Consider the following 18303-nt stretch of genomic DNA (forward strand, 5'->3'; position numbering starts at 1 on the left):
GCTTCTCTCAAGGCTAGTTTCTGAACGTTCACCCTCCACCCAAACGAATGCTCTTTTAAACAAACAAACAACCCTAGGGTGGTCAGTGGGGCCCGCTTGGCCAGAGCGTGGAGGAGTGGCGGTGTGATGGACGGCGGCTCCTAAAAGCACCAGGTTTCCTCTTGACCAGCGTCCTGCAGCGTCCCGCCTGCTGTCGGCGACGTCACCAGAGGATGTGGGTAAAACTGCTGAGTCACTGTCGCCATCACTCCCGAAACGCTTTCTCTTATTTTCTGCAAAAGCACCAGACCTCAGCAGTGATGGCGAACCTATGACACGCGTGTCAGAGGTGACACGCGAACTCATTTTTTTGGTTGATTTTTCTTTGTTAAATGGCATTCAAATATATAAAATAAATATCAAAAATATAAGTCTTTGTTTTATTATGGTTGCAAATATCAAAAAATTTCTCTATGTGACACGGCACCAGAGTTAAGTTAGGGTTTTTCAAAACGCTGACACGCCGAGCTCAAAAGGTTCGCCATCACTGCCTCAGAGCTTCCCAACCTGGGAAGTTTCAAGGCAAATCTATCAGTGACGAATCTCTCCTCCGCAGTGGACACAGCTCCACGCCAGCAGTGGGGTGACCTATGACCCAGGAGGTCAGGGTTCCATTCCCGGTCAGGGCACAGGCCCGGGTTCAGGCTCGATCTCCAGTGTGGGGCGGGCGGGAGGCAGCCGGTCCATGATTCTCTCTCATCGTTGATGCTTCTATCTCTCTCTCTTCCTTCCTCTCTGAAATCAATGAAATGAATTTTAAAATATAGTGACATGCCTAATACAGCATAGATGCAGGTACCTGCAAAAGGGGTAACAGGTGGGAGGCGCCAACATGCAGGGAGGGGCGGGGGCGGGAGAGCCAGAGCTGTGCTCGGGGCATGAGTCAGTCTCAGAAGAGGGTCAATGGGGACATGGACTACAGCCACGTTGGCCACGGCTGTCAGGACACACGGCGGCTGCAGCCTTGTCTGTGGGTGCCACGCCCCCCATGGTTTGGCTCCGTGCCACTTGCTCGCTGGACATAAGCAAGAATCCTCCGGCCGGAGCAAGACACGGACGTGCCAGATATGGACTCCTCTGCTTACCCAGGATCCTCCAGAGGAGCCCAATGATGCTATAAATACCCTGCTGCTCTCTCCCTCTCCCCCCTCGCCCCCCAAAACACCCTCTGAAAACTGTTGCACGCGCGGGGACGTGGCCTCGGCCTCCACACCCGTCCTCTCCCGTCTTTAATTGCGCTCACAAAGGCCCACCCCGACGGCTCGAAGCATCTCCCGGGCGGTCACAAAGGCAGAGGAGTTGCAGGTTACGGCCACAATTCAGCCCCCTCTCCCCCCCATTGTGCTGGCCACGGCAGCGGGCTCGCAGCCGTCGGGGGGCCTTACATATCCCCTACGTGCGGCAAAGTGGGGGAACAATGTGACAAATTATGAACAAGCTCGGAGCCCAGCCCGCGGAATTCTTCCCTTTGTCAGCCTCCGTCACGTGTCAGCTGGGCCTCGGGGGCGGAGGGGGGGCGCGGGGGCACGGGCAGGTGGCGGCTCAGGGCTGGACGCACACTTGGGAACTCGGTCCCTCCTCGGCCTGCAGGGTCCCCCTCCCTCTCTGTTTGGCAAAGACTCTCTTTGGCAGCAGGGTAACTGCAAGAAAGTGACATGTTGTTCTTTAAACTCGCTGGAGACACACGGCGACCTCCCTATGCGTCAGAAGAAGCACCGTGCACTTGGCAATGACTGCAGTTCCTTTCCTGGTTAAGACCGTGAACTTTTTAACAAAAAATGTTTTTATTGATTTTAGAAAGAGAGGAAGGGGGAGGGGGAGAGAGAGAGAGAAACATCGATGTGAGAAACATCAATGGGTTCCCTCCCATAAGCACTCCAACCAGGGACCAAACTCCAACCTGGGCAAGTGGCTCATTGGGTATCGCACCCGTGGGTTTTGTGTCCTCAACAAGCGGAGAAATCACTGGCCTCCCAGAGGCAGCGAGGGCCCCCCCACACCACCCGCGGGTGCCCCCACACCGGCCAGTGCCCCCCACACCGCCCGCTGAGCTTTTGTGCTTGCTGCAGGGCTCGGCCGGTTCCCTGGCCGGGGTGGCCAGCCAGTCCCAGCCTGGAAGGAATAAAGATCTCATACCTCGTCCCCTCGTGGGGTTCAGAAGCCATTGTCCCCGGGTACACGGGGGCTTTTAGGAAAGGCTGCGGAGCCAGAGGAGGGTTTTCACGATTTCACAAGAAGACGCGGAACCGCTCTGGCGCGGAGGTGTGAACCAGGCCCGGAAACAGGCGGGTGTTTGTGTAAGCAGCCTGTCTGGAGAGCCAGCGCCGGATAATAACATATCAAAGCCCCAACTTACCTCATCTGCCTGCTCCAGCCCAGGCATCAATGCGGGGAATGGCATCAATGGCATCACTATGACGCGCGCTCCCGGAGCCCGCGACGTCGCTGTGCCCTTTATAATTGCTGGCAGGAAGATGAATGTTTTGTTAAATATCAGAGCAAGGCCACGCGGGGGCTTGCGGGCCTGTCCAAACAGCTGGTCTTTAGGCGCCTTCTCTCCCACTTGCTCTTTTTTTGAGGAAATGAACTTGTAGCGTTTCCTCTAATTATGGTGATTTTGGCTTTTGAAGCAGGCCTGCATCTTCACCTTGTTGCACGCGCGGGCACACGCACACACACACATCATCCCCTTGCAGGAGACACACACACACACACACACACACACACACACACACATCATCCCCTTGCAGGAGACACACACACACACATCATCCCCTACACACATCATCCCCTTGCAGGAGACACACACACACACACACATCATCATCCCCTTGCAGGAGACACACACACAAACACACACACACACACACACACACACGTCATCACCTTGCTGCAGAGACACACACACATCATCCCCCTGCAGGAGACACACACACATCATCCCCTTGCAGGAGACACACACACACACACACACACGTCATCACCTCGCTGCAGACACACACACACACACACACACGTCATCACCTCGCTGCAGACACACACACACACACACACACGTCATCACCTCGCTGCAGACACACACACACACACACACACGTCATCACCTCGCTGCAGACACACACACACACACACACACGTCATCACCTCGCTGCAGACACACACACACACACACACACGTCATCACCTCGCTGCAGACACACACACACACACACACACGTCATCACCTCGCTGCAGACACACACACACACACACACACGTCATCACCTCGCTGCAGACACACACACACACACACACACGTCATCACCTCGCTGCAGACACACACACACACACACACACGTCATCACCTCGCTGCAGACACACACACACACACACACACGTCATCACCTCGCTGCAGACACACACACACACACACACACGTCATCACCTCGCTGCAGACACACACACACACACACACACGTCATCACCTCGCTGCAGACACACACACACACACACACACGTCATCACCTCGCTGCAGACACACACACACACACACACACGTCATCACCTTGCTGCAGACACACACACACACACACACACGCACAGGTGACAGTGGGGACAGGGTGATTTAGCTGGGGCATATGGGCAATGTTGTTAGGAGGTGACCTCGCTCCTTTAACCAACGTGAGTGATTCATGGCCCGTCACTGTGGCCTGGAGCAGGGGGCTCATGCTTAAGAGAGTGACTTTATTGGGGTCCTCAGGGGGCTCCCTGCCAAAGACAGCGACCACCGTTTGCCGCACGTCTGTTATGCTCAGCCCGAGCAGATGTTTCCAACAGCAAACAGTTCGTGACCCAGAAAGAGCAAAATATTTTGGCTTTCCTCGGCTTTCAGCACCTGTTCAAACCCCAGCATCCCGGGAGCTCCGCGCGCAGGTCGGAAGGCCTGGCGGCATCCGGCTAGAGCAACCTTGCTGTTCACTGGCAAAGCCACGCACTCTGGTGCGGTGACCCTGACCTCCAGTGTCAAGGGGAGGTGAAGGGCAGATCCCACAGAAGGATCCACCAGCTTCAGGCGCAGGCTCACCTATGTCTGTCCGTCTGTCTGCACCACCTCAGAAATGTAGCAAGAAAGTCCACGGCCATCCCTCCAGCCTTTATTCTGCACTTTTTCAGGGCAGCCATGTTTTTTTTTTTTAATTTTGTTTTGTTGTTTTTAATATTCTTTCAATTGATTTCAGAGAGGAAGGGAGAGGGAGATAGAAACATCAGTGATGAGAGAGAATCATGGATCAGGTGCCTCCTGCATGCCCCCCACTGGGGATGGAGCCCACAACCCGGGCCTGTGCCCTGACTGGGAATCGAACCCTGACCTCCTGGTTCATAGGTCAGCGCTCAACCACTGAGCCACACCGGCCGGGCAGCACCAGGGATAGAGCACTGGCAGTGTTTGCAGGCCGGCGGTAGACTTCAGAAGCTCTTCTGCACTGAACGGGGTGAGGACGCACTCAGGGGACGGTGGGGACCAGGGACAGCACTTGGAGGGCTTGGGATCAACCACAAGGTCTAACAAATGCGGCTAAGGACGCAGTGGGAGCCTCTGGCAGGTGTGAAAGGAAGAGGGTCTGTGGGTGTTGCCAAGGCGACCGGGACCGCCTCTCCAAGGGCTGCTGAGCTCCACTCCCCACGCTTCGCCTGGGCAAAGGGCGTTTAGGTGGCCGACCCCCATTTTAAGGAGATTTTCTTATTTGCTTGCTTTTTTTTTTCATTGCAGCTCAAGGAGGCATCCAAGAGTCAAAGAGAGAGCCTGGCGCGAGGGCGGGTGCAGGAGAGTCAGTTAGATGCGAACGAAAGGAAGGTGCCCTGACTTCGGGGACTTGCCTCAGCTTCCCTGACCTCAGTGACCGTCGGAGCCGTAGAGCCCCAATCCCCCCGTGCCTTCCAGCCCCAGCGCGAATGGAAGCCGTGGTGCGCCAGCTGATCAAGACGCCTGTGCTTCATGTACAGTGCGGACCCTCAATAAGCGCGCAATGAATCCAGAAGTGGCCGCCTGGCTGGGTGGATAGATGGCTGGCTAGCTGGGAGGATGGGCGGACAGACGGACGGACGGATGGATGGAAGGATGGACGGAAGGACGGACGGACGGATGGATGGACAGGTGGATGGATGGATGGATGGATGGATGATTACAGAGATTCAACCTACGGTAGATTAGGCAAGCCATCACTCAGCTATACCAAGATTTGACAAACCATGACCTGCAGTCCAAGCCCTCCTGGCCACCTCTTTCTGTAAATAAAGTTTTATTGGGACACAGCAATGATCACCCATGTATGCGCTGTCTGCTTTCATGATGGAAGGCGGAATTGAGGAATTGCTAGAGGCAAGAGGGCCTGCATGTCTAACCCTCTGACCAGCTGACCCTTGTAGAGGAAGTTCACCAACCCTTGAGCTACACAACTACTAGGTTTTCTTTGCTTTTATGTAGTTTCTCCTCTGTTTTTAAAACTTACATAAGCTCTAGCTGTGTCAGGTCCAGCGGTCCTCAGAGCCCAAGACCTACTCACAGATGACAAGGAAGACACTTTATTTGAGTTGGAGTGAAAATAAAGCAAGTCTATCTCTTCAAAGAGAGCGTGGGGGTGGGGGCAGGGGGCTGTGAAGGCTGGCCCAGGATCCAGGAGGCTCCAGCTCCCAGCGGCCATCGTATTCTGGATTCATAAGGTCAAACTTTACAGCCTTGTTACCGCCGCACGTGATAATCCCGGTCAGAGATATGCTATTTCATCTCTGCATTAAATGAAAAAAAGAAAAAAAAGGCTTCCGTGTTTTTCTTATAATGTCGGCTACAAAAGAGCAGTATGCCACGCAAGAATTAAAAGGGAAAAATAGCCCGGCCTGTGTGGCTCAGTGGTTGAGCATCGACCTACGAACCAGGAGGTCATGGTTCGAATCCCAGTCAGGGACCATGCCTGGGTTGTGGGCTCCATCCCTGGTGGAGGGCGTGCAGGAGGCAGGCAGTCCATGATTCTCTTTCATCATTGACGTTTCTGTCTCTCTCTCCCTCTCTCTTTCTCTCTGAAATCAATCAAAATATATTTTAAAAAATAAAAAGGAAAACTATATTTCTACACAGACATCACAGACACAGAATTATCTGCCAACATGGGGGTTAGCAGAACGTAAGGTACTCAGATGGCCAGGAAAAGAGTGCCAGGAGCAGAAGTATGAACAGGGATTTGGAATCCCTTTACACGTAGAAGCATCTGGGGCTGAGACTAGCGGGAGGCCAAAGAGGTGGCTGGGGTGCAAATTTAAGGAGACATGGACCTCAGGGTCATGGGAGGGAGGGGCCCGCACCTGAGAGGGGCTCCTCCTTAAATTCCAGCCTTGGATCCTCTCTCTCTCTCTCTCTCTCTCTCTCTCTTCCGGGCACTGAGGCCTCTTGTGGGTTAATAGAATCGTTTCCATCTGAAACGTACAGTATAATGTTATACATAATCAATTTTACCTTTAAAATTGCCTGTGGGCTTGAAAACCATGACAAACTCGCCGATCAACTAGCTGACAAATGAACACAGAGACGATCTTCAGACTGTGTGCACGCACCCGAGTGTGCGGGCCGCTCGCCAGGTTGGAAATGCAAAGACTGAGAATATCCACGGCTTCCCCCCGCCAGGAGCCGCCAACCCAGATGTGCAGGAAGCGTGCCCATCTGGATGCCCTTCTTGCTCTCAGCTCGGCCGGGAGGCTCGCCGAGACGGCGTGCCAGGGGGAGCCCGCACCTGGTGGGCCCAGGGAAAGGGGCAGGCCAGCTCCACGGTGAGTCCCAGACCGTCCCAGTCCCCAGCCAGCTCCCTCCGGGAGAGGGAGCGCCCAGCAGGCCCGCACGGCAGCACATCCTCCCTCCTGCCGCCAGGATATCTGCCTTTGTTCCCAAAGGCATTTATTTGCGCTTTTCTCCGACTGTTGGCGTGTCACTGAGCGTTAAAGAAGACATATTGTACGTCCTAAAGAGGAGCCGTAAAAATAATTTAGCTTATTTCTTTCATGTCTGAGTGTATTAATTCTTGCTTACATAAGGAAATACGAAAAAACAAACTGTAAACAAGGGATCACTTGGAATCAGATTATGCATGAATAATGACACCCGTTCTCATCTGAGATGTGGGGAGAAATCTAGCTTTACTGCCAGGGGCGTTAAAAAAATGTTTTTCTTTTTCAAAGGAAATTACTCAGGATGTAATAAAAACATGTTTTCTGCTCTAAGAGGATTAATTTACCTTTTGTGTCACGAGGAAGTAAATGCAATCAATACCTCAATTCCCCTCGTCTGTGGAGAAAGACAATTTCCAAGTCTGAATCCTGGGGAAGGGGCATTTAGCTTTGATTTCCTAACAAGGAGGTTCTGTTTCCCCTACGAGTTCTCCCAGGGACTCTGCCCAGAGCCTCAGAGGACTTTGGGGTGGGGTGGGGGGCAGATGACTCTGTTTCCTTCTGCAACTCTGGACTCTCTCCTCCTTTCATGCACCCCCCTCTTTCCTGTGACCCCACCCTCTCTCATTAGCACCCAGAGACCCAGAAGCACAAAGGGCTCCACATGGGGGAAGGGCAAGTTCATCACAGCGGGCTGCAGAGGCGGGTCTGCCCCATCTCTCACTCCCACGTAGGACCTGGGACTTGTTCCCTAACCTCACCGTCCTTCCATGTCCTCGCGTGCAAAAGAGGCGTGCAAAACAGTACCTTCCTGAAGGGGCAAGACTAGGAATGAGCGCAGGGGAAGTGCACAGTATCTGGTGGGCCTCATTTGAGTGAGGCCATCGCCTCCTGACTCATCACCTTCATGCCCGGATGTAGGCATTCTGTTGAGAAACAATCCTCTCTTCTAATTTCTGTCCTCACCAGTTGCCTCCAGGATATTTGAAAGGGTTGTTCTCCTTACTGCTCTTTTCTTTGGTTTTACTTTTAATGAATCTCAGACCCAAGAGTTGGAAGGATCTTTGAAGATCCATTTCCCTACCCATTCATCCATCCATCCATCCATCCATCTACCCACCCACTCATCCATTTACCTATCCATTCATCCATCCACCTATGCATCCATTCATCCATCCATCCATCCATCCATCCATCCATCTACCCACCCACTCATCCGTTTACCTATCCATTCATCCATCTACCTATCCATCTACCTATCTACCCATCTATCTATCCATCCATCCATCCATCCCTCCATCCCCCTATCTACCTACCCATCCATCCACCCATCCTCCCATATATGCATGCATCCATCCATCCAACAAATATATACTAAGCATCCAATACTTGTCAAGACTGTTCTAGTCTCTGGAAGAGAGATGAGAGCAAAATACACAGCCCTTGTGAGCAAGCAGTGAGCAATACAGCACAAGCAGGGCAACCTACTTGTCTCAGTTTGACCAAAACTTACACAGTTTTTGCACTAACGTTCCGATTCCTGAGACTCCATCCTCGGGCCTGGCAAACCCGCGTGGTTGGTCGCCCTCGTTACAAATGTGATGAAAGCAAAGCTACCAGGAATGCCTCCGGCTGGGACCTGGCCCATCTCAGAGGTCAGAGCTCAGCTCACCGGGGGAAGTACCATTCAGTGGAGACCAGACAGATTAGCAAAGGACGCCGTGCGGAGGGGAAGGCAGGTCAAGTGCACAGGGTGGGATGCAGTTGCTACCAAGGCCTGGGGGCTGGAGGAACTGGAAGAAACAGAGACGAGACCGCGGAGGTGAGTGAGGGAGACCTCGCAAGCTCCATGGAGGAATCCGTGCTCCACCCGAGGGGCCCTGGGACGCTTTGGAGCCGTTGAAACAATGGCGCGGCGACAAGGGATTTACTTAAGGAGACAGTACTCTGGCTGTGCTCGGAGCACCGGCCTGAAGTGGGGTGCAAAGTCCGGGTGAGAAAGTGCTCGGAGGGAAGCAGATGGTGGCTTGGGCGTGGGTCCTGAGCTCTTCTGGAGCAGAAGTGGACGGGACTGGCCCAGACGGACAGGAAAGGCTGACGCCCAGTTTCCAGGTGGAAGCCCTTGGTTGCATGATGGGGGCAGGTACTGAGAAGACAGCGCCTACCCCAGCAAGTCTGTGGGGCATTGTAGAGGCTCTGGGCCATGGGAAGGGCATGCTGGGATGATAACACCTGCCCTCCAGACCTACCTGGCCACGGGAGGGGCCGCCCATTCGTTTCAATGAACATAGTATGCTTGAGCCACGATTACATGTCAGGCACCAGGAACACATCAACAAAGATAGACAGACAAGGCTACCATGCATCGCTTCTTTCATTAAAGTATGTCATGTAGGATGAACACTTTCCACGTGGGGTTCCCAGGAACCCCAGCTTTCAATCATTTCATGAAACGTCTCATGACTCAAGGAAGCCCGTGAATGCCGTGACGTGTGGCCAAGCGAGTTCAAATCCCACCTGCCCCACTTCCTGGGGACGTGACTCTGGGCAACGTCCCCGTCTTCCTGTGCTTCTATTTCCTCGTGGGAATAACGGTAACGCCGATCTCTCGGGATGGCGGCGAGGATTGGGTGGGACGCTACACAGGAAGCGCTTGGAATCGGGCTTGGCCATGCAGTGGGCACTACGGGAGTGTTCGTCTACTTTCCATCTCCATCGAGGTGTAGTTTACACGCACAACACTGCACCCACTGAAGCTGTCCAGTTTAATGGGATTTGACCACTGTCTGCATATGAAGGGGCAGCTTTGTCACCTCCAGAGCCGGGGTGAAGTTCACCGCTAGTGCGGCCATGTCTTCTTCATGGCACGGCCATGGGAGTCTGTGGCCTTCCGAACGGTGCTGGGCACGTGATATGTTCTCCATAAATGTGAGCGAGTTTCTCCATTATTGTTAGCTCTGAAAGCTGCTGGCTGGGGAGAGTAACTTAGAAGCTCAGAGCAAAGGGAAGAAAGGGAGGAAGGAAGGAAGGAAGGAAGGAAGGAAGGAAGGAAGGAAGGAAGGAAGGAAGGCAGGCAGGCAGGCAAGCTCCCATTTTGGGGAGGAAAACAGCTGAAGATTCTTCTGAGAAAGTCGTAGTGTGTGGTCCCGCTGAACAGTAGCAGGTGAGAGGCCCTCCTCATCCGATCGGCCTCCTGTTGGAGACCCAAGGCCTCTGGACTTGACGCCTTCCTACATGGAGATCCACACAAGAGGGTGACCACCAGGATGCGCAGCAGCAGCCTGCTCGGCGGGGGGTCCGGCGTCTCAGAGGGGACAGCAGCCCCAGGGACAGCCCGAGCAGGTCCCCATCAGGAGAGACGCCCCCCCCACACACACCCCCCATCTCCTGCATCTTGGATGGAGCCGCCAGATCCCTGCCTCCCATCTGCAAACCCAATTTCATGTTTTACAAAAAGTCTTGCCAAAAAAAGCCCACAGCGTGGACTCCAGGAAAACAAACCCTGGAAATAATCTGTGTCGAGGCAGGAGCCGGCTGCCCTTCCAGAGAGGCGGTCGGCTCACCTTTCATAAATGTCAGCCTTGAGATAAAGAAGACAGGCTAACGAGGGCTCATTTCCACAGGAGCGAGCGCGCACCTGCCCATTAACCCGCAGACCACGGGGAACGCGCTGTGTGGAGGCCTCGGCGGCCACGGGCAGACGCGCAAATGGCTGGGGCGCCGACGATCTGATCTCCTCGGCTATTTTAAAAATAGTTTAAATGGCCTGCTGAGTCCACATCTGTTCATTCACGCAGCACACATTTGCATAAAACCCACCGTGTGCGCAAGGCCCGGGGTCGGGGCTGTGGGGCTGTGTTTTGTGAAGAATCGTGGCCCCGGCTCCCCACAAGGTGGGATCTGGATTCTGGCCTCAGCACCCAGCACATCGATTTAAATGCCGCAAACCGCCATCAGCTCAGGGGCCCAGGTGAAATGACGCAGCACCACTGTGCATAGCGAATGGTTGTTGGGATTAAGTGAGATAATACAAGGAAAGTGTCTAGCAGGCAGAAATGGGACTTGTTATCAAAAAAAAAAAAAAAAAAGCAGGTCACCTGGCCGGCGTGGCTCAGTGATTGACCTTGACTTATGACCCTGACTTATGACCCAGGAGGTCATGGTTTGATTCCCGGTTGGAGCACATACCGAGAGTTGCAGGCTTAATTCCCAGTGTGGGGTGTTCAGGAGGCAGCCGGTCCATGATTCTCTCTCCTCATTGATGTTTCTCTCTCTCTCCCTCTCCCTTCCTGTCTGAAATCTATAAAAATATATTTATTTTTCTAAATGAAGCAGGTCAATGAGAAAAAGAAGGGAAGGAGTGAGAAGGAAGAGGGGAGGAGGAGAAGGAGGAATGGTGGGGCTGGCGGAGGTGACCTTCAGGAGGGGAAATAAGCGAGGATGGAGGAGGAAAAGGTGAGATCTCTGTCCCATGGACCTCCAGGGACCGTGAGCAAGACGGACATACATACAAATAACTAGGCTTTAGCTGGAGACGCAAGCAAGAGCTAGAAAAGCAGGAGATGCCTCGAAGCAGGCCCCTAAATCTTGTCATAGAGCTGGGAGGCCGAGCTGGGGGAGAGAACAGAGGGTCATTATTGGGTCCTTGATGGTGGGCAGGCTGAACAGGCAGAGATGGGTGGGGAAGGCACTCCACACGGAGGGGGCGGCTTGAGCAAAAACCTGGAGACGGGACCGTCCAGGCTGAGTTTACGGCAGGAAGAGACCTCCCCCGCTCCTCCCCGCCCGGAACACCTGGCAGTGTGACGTTTGCTGGTGTTTACCAAGAGTCCGAGAGAGAAAGGAAACAGGCAGGACGTCCCAGCTGCGTTCGTCTCCCCATCTGCTTGCCACGGACCCTCGCCGGGACCTGCTCTTCTGGGGACCACGTGGAAGGAAGACCGGGATGCCCGCCTGGCCTGCGAAGGACTGGCTTAAAGGCACGGGAAGCCAGGGCCGGGGGGGAGGGGGCGGGTGTGATGGGACTGGTGTCGTGGGGAGGCGACGGAGCCACCAGAGATGGAGCGTGAGGGCAGGAGAGGGTCACAGTCGTGACCTTCTGCCAGAATTGGGGACCGCTCTGCCCGGGAGTCGAGGAAACGTGTCTCGATTTTCCTCTCTTTCTTCTGTTTCTATCATGAAAGGGGGTTACTATCCATCCAGTGAGTGGGGAGGAGACTGGGTAGAAGGCATTCCAACGTAACCAGTTTACGGAAACCAATTCACCCGCATTCAGGGTAACCTTTCTCCCAAAAGGCTTCTTTGACGTTATGTAAAATTTGAGGTACGGCCCTACCCGGTGTGGCTCAGTGGATAGAGCGTCGGCCTGTGGACCGAAGGGTCCCGGGTTCGATTGCGGTCAGGGGCATGTACCTCAGTTGCAGGCTCCTCCCCGGCCCGGGCCCTGGTCGGCGCGCATGCAGGAGGCAACCCATCGATGAGTCTCTCTCACATCGATGTTTCTGTCTCTCCCTCTCTCTTCCACTCGCCCTAAAAATCAACGAAAAAATATCCTCGGGAGAGGATTAACAAAAAAAAAATTGGGGGGTACGAATGGAAGAGGAAAATCGATCAGTTCTATTCTGCGGATCCGAGCCCCACATGAAAAGGCGAGTGTTGAGACGTTCAAGGTATAACTCCATCCATCAACCGCATCCAGGCCTCCAGGCCCGTCAATCACCCGTGAGCAGTCCTTTCCCACACACCCCTCCCCTCGCCTCCCTCCAACTGGATGACGAGGCTGCCCTCCCGCTGGCGTCTGGGGCCGGGTCCTGGCTCCCGGGCACGGTGACTGTCACCCGCCTTTGAGGACCCCGATTTCCCTCCAATCAGGAGCCACCTGCCCCCCTCCAGGCAGCTCGCAGCCCCAGGGGCCCCCGCGCGCGCCTCCCCAGAAACATTGCTCCGAGAACTTTTTGTTTGAAGCTTGCCATAAAAACATGGGATTATTTTTTTTTGAATTTGAAATTCATTTTCAGTCTTCTTTTATAGATCTGTCATTTATACAATGGCTAGGAAACTTTCTAAAATCAGAGCTAATTTATGAACCCCTTCTTTTCAGCATAATGTCATTTCGCACATTAAAATGATAATGACTGGAGAGATCCAATGTGTCTCTCTCTCCGGGGGGGTGCGGGGCGTGAGGGGGAGATGGTGGGTGGGGGGCTGGTCTGGCTCTTCTGAAATAAGTCCCAGTGTGCCTGAGCTCAGCCCCCACCCGGGCTTTCATGAAAAGGGAAAAAAAAATAGAAAAAATGTATTTTTTTTACATCCTTGAAGTGAGAATAACATTGAAAAGCAACGTATGCCCCGTGCAAAAGCATGAGACCTTGATAAGTCGTTAAGGACACACGTACACGTGAAGGTGACAAATTGGCCCTGGCCGGCGTGCTCAGTGGTTAGAGCATCAACCTGCGCACCAAGGGTCACAGGTTTGATTCTGGTCAAGGGCACGATTCCTGGGTTGCAGGTTTGATTCCTGGTCAAGGGCACAGTTCCTGGGTTGCAGGTTTGATCCCTGGCTCCCTTCAGGGTGCATGTAGAAGGCAACCAATCAACGTGTCTCTCTCACATCAATGTTTCTCTCTCTCTCCCCCTCCTTACCTCCCTTCCTCTCGCTCTAAAAAAAAAAAGTAAATCAATGAAAAAATAACCTCAGGTGAGGAATACCACCAAAAATAATAAAAATAAAAGATTACAAATTGTGCTTTTTTCTAAGAGAAAGCGGGGGCGGGGGTGGTAATCTGACGCAGTTGAGGGCAATGGAGCCAAGCTGTGGCTCTCAGCCCAAGCCGCGCACGAGAGAACTGCTTTGCGGAGCAAAACACGGAACCCCAGGCCCCGTCCCCTCACTCCAGTTCACTAGTCATTGATGTGGCGAGGGGCCCAGCAACACGCATGTTCTTAGCGGTCAGATGAGGGCAACATGCCCACGGGAACCTCAGAAGGCGGGCTGTAACCCTAGTGGGTGTCGTCGGGACACTGCATAGACTTGGATCGATAAGACAAGCTAATGCTTACGTCCTCCTTACGCCGGCCCAGCTGCGGTTCCAGCTCTTTCCACACGTTTCTTCCTAACAGCGTCCGAGGCAGGTTTTGCTATTGGTATCCTTTCTCTCAGATGAAGCAAGCCAGGCTCTGAGAGACTGGGGAACTTGCCCAAAGTCACACGGCCGGGAATGGATTGAGGTGGGCTTGGAACCCACGCAGTCTGGCCCGGGGCCCACGCGCTGCCCGCTGTGCCTGCTGGCTTCCTAACGGGTTGACAGCTCTGGGTCTAAAGATTCATTCCCTTGCTCAGCTACAAAACGAGGTCAACAGAGCGAGGTGAGCTTAAAGTCCTGTGGTTGTAGGAGCTCCATTTTAAATATATTTTTATTGACTTCAGAGAGGAAGGGGGAGAGGGAAAGAGGTGAAAGCATCAATGATGAGAGAGTCATTGATCGGTTGCCTCCTGCACACCCCCTACGGGGGATCGAGCTCACAACCCTGGCATGTGCCCTGACCAGGAATTGAACGATGACATTCTGGTTCATAGGTCAATGTTCAACCACTGAGCCACACCGGCCGGGCTAGGGTCTCCATTTTAAAGATGGAAAAGTGAGTCCCAGAGAAAGGACATTTGCTGCCCTCATCCAGCCACCAAATCAAGCATAGCCAGGCCTCCTGAACCCCAATGCAGAATCCGTTCCCAATCTCCCAGCAAAACAAATTGGACGAGGAGGTCGCCTCCAAAACAAACCACGGGACATGAAACTACTTCGCGCAAAGATCTCAAGCCCCAGATTTAAAACCTGAAACCTGGGTGCTTCCCTGTATCTCCCAGGAGACGACTACAGTGATGTCCAACTCACCCAAACTTCAATCAAGCACCTCTTATTGGTGGGACCTGCTCTACGTGCTGGGAGGGGTAGAAGAGGAGAACAAGTGTGGTCTCGCCTTTGCTGGTAAAAACTCTAGACTGTTACCCACGAGCGAGAAGACAGCTCCCTCTACACCTCGACGCCAGGATCCTGGGTGCTCTTCAGCCCAGCTCTTGGCTACTCTCTACCTAGCTCCTTCCCGGTGGAAAAAGAAAAGTTCTTAAGGCAATTTTTTGGAGAGCATGGTCACCGTGTTCAAAGGGCAGTTGACCTTGACCTTGACCTTGCTCTTCCCGTTCATTCCCTGCTGTGGACGGGGACCCTCCTCCCACTGCGTCCCTCCACATGAACGCTGAGTGTCTCCTCATGGGGCAGGTCCCCTTACCAAGCCGGGGTCCAGGAGACGGTCCGATGTGCTGATTGGACTCTGGGTCCAGGGCTAGGACGTCCGTGAGAGAACCCCTGAGGACAGCAAGAGTCTGAACACACACTCTCACGCCGGGTTTCCAGAAACTGTCTGTGAGAGAGCATCCCTCCAGCCACCTGCCCCCTCGCCCTCCTGTGAGTCATCGAGACGGCTCGTGTCACACTGTGATAAGCAGCACTGCCCTCCATGTGCCCTGTGGGGGCATCAGCACACACATGGACACACAACTACTGTTTCAGGTCCTGCCCGGGAAGGAGTCACTGGGCATCTGTTCAGATCCATGGGGACTCACTTCCAACCAAGCTCAGAGGCTTGGTCTGAGATATTTTGACAAATAACACGGACGAAAAGTCATTTCTTTTCCTAAGAAAGAAGACTTACAAGGAGGGAGGAGGTGGTGGAGGTAGAGGTGGAGGAAAAGGAAGAGGAGGAGGAGGAGGAGGAGGGAAAAGAAGAACAGGGAAAAAAAAATGGTTCTTGGCCATCCCCCCTCTCCTTAAAAACAACATTTTTATGAGCTAAATGCAAATGAATAAAAATGAATAAAAACATGTGGATTAAATTCCCCTGAAAACACTCATGGGCTTAAAGTTTTAAGGGGAAAACAGGCCCAGGGCCAAATGCATTGTGGTCTGGCCGAGCCCGGGGGAAGGTTCTTTGGCTCATGTGACTCACACACCTGCTCAGCCGCCACGCTGCCCGCCGCCCTCCGCCCCTGCACTCCCGGGAAATCGCACCCAGCGCTGGGAGCCGTGGGGCCCTCAGCTGGCTCCGGCTCCTCCCCGCCAACCAGGGCAGTTCCCCGCGCATTTTCATGGCCTGGCCAGAGCGCGGGAAGACGCGGATTTGGCCGGGACGGGCGCTTGGCTCCCCACTGTAGCTCAAACTGAAGCCAAATGCTCCATCTCTACTCTGAGTTTAAAAAAAGACGGACTCTGAGCAAGGAAGGCATAAAGCCCAGGCGCAGGCCCAGATCTACTACCTGGAGACGTCTGAGCTGGGCACCTGGCCCCTGGCCTGCATACCTGACAGAAAAGCGTGAAGAACCGGCTTTTCTGTGCACGGGCACATGGCACATGGATGCCTTGAGATCTTACGAGCATCCTAACTGAGGGCCAGCATGTGCCAGGCTCTGTATGAAGAGCTCGACTCTGACCCGCATCCGTTACGCCTCCAAGGGGCTCTCAAAGGAGGGTTCTTAGGGTTGAGTAGGAAATTGCTCCCCGAAAGCAGGATGGGAAAGAACCTAAGCTCTCGGGTGACGTCCCCCACAAAACCTCTGTGCCATACGACAATCAATTTTTGCTGAACAAAAAAGTCCGCAGGATCGAATCGATCTGGATTGGGCTCGGCCGATCTTGGGTGGGCTCACTCACCCGTCGGGCGGCGACTGGCGGATGACCATCGAGGTGAGTGGAGTGGACCCAGTCTGTTTCCTGAGTCTCTCATCACCCATCACGAACACATTCTCATGTGGCCATGGGAGAAGGTTAGGAGGTCACAAGCCCAAGTGCACAAGAGGTAGTCAAGCCTCGTTGTTGCTAACATCTCATTGGCCAAAGCAAGTCAGATAGCAGATTCCAGGCTCAGCGTGAGAGAGCATGACCAAGTTCCATGGCAACGCATGGGGATGGAGAGCCGGGCCCCTTCACATATTAATCAATCCATCATGAGGGCTATACAACCCGCGATCTTAAAAGGCCGGGGAAGGACCCGTAGATACAGTCATGTGATCTACTCCACACCCTTCTAGAGCTCTCTCCAAGCCTTGAACACCAATGGGAGGAGGGGCTAGGTTATTTTTTTCTAAGGGAGCGAGCTGAGCAGCCAGCATTTTCCCAAGCCTGCCCCGCTCTATTCAGAATAAAGACCCGGGCAATAGGCCATGCTTGGATGCCTCAGACCATCTGCCAACCAAAACAGAAAGGAAAAAAAAAGTTAATTATGAATGGTGTCTTCCCATGCTAATCATTTATTGTAAAGGACTTCTCCAGCTTGTTTAGAATCGCTGTCGCCTAAGGGTGCGTGCTGTATAACTTGTCTGATTACAGGATACAGAGCACTTCTTAATAGGCCTTGGCTGAGTAGGAGCAGGGAAAGAAATTAAAGAGGCCATTTCCCTTTAGGTATGCAAATACCTCCCCGAACAAAAGACCAAGATATGATAGGCCAGGAGGAAACACACCCTCTTTTCTTTCTACCTGAAATTACGTACCAGGAGAGGAGCAAGCCCTGTGGCATGTGTCCACGGAGGTGTGAACGGTCCAGTAATTGAAACGATACCAAACGATGCCGGTGCCAGAAATACACGTGAGACCTTGAGCTGAACAGACTCCCCGGGCAGCCCCGCGGTGGGCGCTGGGGTGCTGCGTGGACCTCTGGGTAAGGGGTCACTGCTGACTTTGGGGTAATTTGACTCTGCCTCGTTGAGCTAAAATTTGTTTGTATCCCATTGGCCTTCTCCTTTCTGAAGCCAGAATTTCCATGCCCACATCTGGCAGGGAGGGCAGTCAGAGAGGCGGACCAAATGCATTTGAAAAGCAGTAAAAAACATAGAAGGACACGGATTCATTTCTTCTTCTTGGGCGCACACAGATTCACACACACACACACACACACACACACACAGCTCACAGATACGGACACACGCACGGACGCAGAATGTTCTGTTCTTATAAATGTTTCCTCTTCAAATGTTTCTTGGTGCTTCGCAGGGATGTGTTATTCCACGTGGGATTTCATGGGGATTTCACCTTTGCGGGGAGCAGGGATCTCACAGGTCTGCCTTCTCAACCAGCTTTTAGGGACTAAAAACATGAAGGAGACGACTTGAGAGTCGACTGGGGGGCAATGTGATCACGGAATCCCCATGGGGCCCCAATACCTCAGTTCTAGTTCTGCCGTTACCTGGTTCTGTGGGACCAGGGACCAGTTCCCTCTCCTAACCCACGCTGTCCTCCAGCTAAATGAAGGGGGGTCGCTCAGCTGATCTGACTGTGCCGACTGCATGTCGCAAAGAGCGAT

The sequence above is a fragment of the Myotis brandtii genome, unplaced genomic scaffold (genome assembly GCF_000412655.1).
Source record: "Myotis brandtii unplaced genomic scaffold, ASM41265v1 scaffold633, whole genome shotgun sequence".
Lineage (NCBI taxonomy): Eukaryota > Metazoa > Chordata > Mammalia > Chiroptera > Vespertilionidae > Myotis > Myotis brandtii.